Source organism: Alligator sinensis, unplaced genomic scaffold, assembly GCF_000455745.1.
Source record: "Alligator sinensis unplaced genomic scaffold, ASM45574v1 scaffold830_1, whole genome shotgun sequence".
Classification (NCBI taxonomy): Eukaryota; Metazoa; Chordata; order Crocodylia; family Alligatoridae; genus Alligator; species Alligator sinensis.
In genome coordinates, this window is record NW_005842309.1 from 978,699 (window position 1) to 980,597 (window position 1,899).

The window sequence follows — 1,899 nt, forward strand, 5'->3', positions numbered from 1 at the left end:
CGAGTCACGGGGCTCCCATGCACGGGGCTCGCGCCGCACAGGCGCACACCCGCGGGGTCAAACCCCAGTCGCTGCGGGGGGGCACCGAGGACTGGGTCCCCCACAGCAGGCGGATAGCAAGGGCCACATCCACGGGTGCCCGCTCGGCTCTGGTTTGGGCCTGGCCTTGGCTGCCTTGCTCCAAGGGCAGCGTGGCCCTGGCCCTGGCGCTGTCCCCAGGGAGTCAGGAGCGCCGTGTGGAAGGCCAGGCACCTCCTGTTGTACAGGCACACGGACGTGGCGTGGCTCTGAGCGCGCTCCAGACCTGCTACCAGAAATGGGTAGTGGAGGATGGAGAGAGGACATGGCCAAAGCCACTTGGCACGAAGACGCTGGCACAGGATCTCCCAACTCCCCCCTAGCGGGGAAGGGGGCAGTGACAGCGAGGGGGGGGAGGAGACCAGTGGAACTGAGGACAGCGACAGTCCTCCGGCGGGAGCCAGGGGGACCGCGACACGGACGACAGGTGAACTGAGGACATGACCCGGCAAGCCCTGCAAGCGGGGTGGGGATGAAAGGAAGGGGTTGCCTGGTCTGAAAGACCAGAGGTTGTTTGGGTGTAGCTCCTGAGGCAGATATTGTAACGGGTCCAGGTGGCCAGCGGGCCTTTGAATGGGTACACAGGATGCAAGGGTGTTGTTTTCTAACAGGTGAAGGTTTTCTTTGTGGAGTGATACTTGGAGTGTAGATATATATAACCTTATATTTACCACCTCTTTAGGGAAACACGGCCTAGCTGCTTCCCAGAGACTGCCCAGTGGTTTCAACAAGCCTTCTCCTGGACTGTCCCTTGAGCACATTTATTCCAGGCTCCCACTTCATTTCTTCAGTGACAGGGCAGCAGCAGCAAACATGCAGGCTCCGTAAAGGCCTCCCAAACCAGTCCCTCCTTACTCACAACAGCAAAAGAAACACACAGATCTAGACAAACAAATAAATAGGCGTTTTCCTGCCTCAGTTCCTTCATCGCTCAGCACCTCACACAGAGGTGAGAGGCTCCATACCAGCTATGAACCGCCTGCCCAGAGGAGTTTTCCATCTATTGACTCCTCTGGGAAATCCTACGAAATATGAACTTTCATTTCTACCCAGGAGAACTTTACAATCTTTTCTCCAATGCCTGATGAAGGGTGCTCGTGCCTGAAAGCTTGCAGTTAAAGACATCTTTTTGTAAAAATGTTGTTGGTCTCATAAAACACATCAGCTCTACTACAAGCCCTGACTGCTTTTTTCTCTAGACCAATATGACTACAACCTGGATACCGCATCACTCAGAAGCATTTGTTGGGTTTGGGGTAGAGCACTGAAGGGCATTCAGGGTTCCCTTCCTGAAGCGCTGAGCTTCTCCAAATCATAGGCTCTCATTCTGACAACCACACAACAGCTTCTGCTCCTAGCCTGCAACTTGAGCCAGGGCCTCTCTCTGACTTTCCCTGTCTCTGAGGAAGGAGTTCTCCTTGTATAACTTCCCACTGTGCGGGCCGGCTCCCGGTCCCGTCCTCGCCGGGCGCGAGCCGGGCCCATCTGTGTGCATGCGGGCTGTGGCCGGCAGCCCGGGCACGCGGGGCCGGAGAAAAGTCGCGGGGTGGAGTAGTACACTCGAGTTAGAATCAGTCACGGAGGCATAATGGTTGATTGAAAAGATTATTTACTTACACCGGAGATGGTTGCAGTGTAGGCTGGTCAGCTTTCCAGGCTCAGCTCCGCTTGAGTTCTCGGTGGAGGACTCTAATAAACTCGGTTCCTTGACCCCGGAGTGAATCAGTCTCCGCGGGGTTCAAGAATTCGTTCCCACGGAGCAGCTGTATCTCCGTGAGTGTTACTCGGTTCCCAGGTCCCCCGGAGCTGTTAAGACTCCGT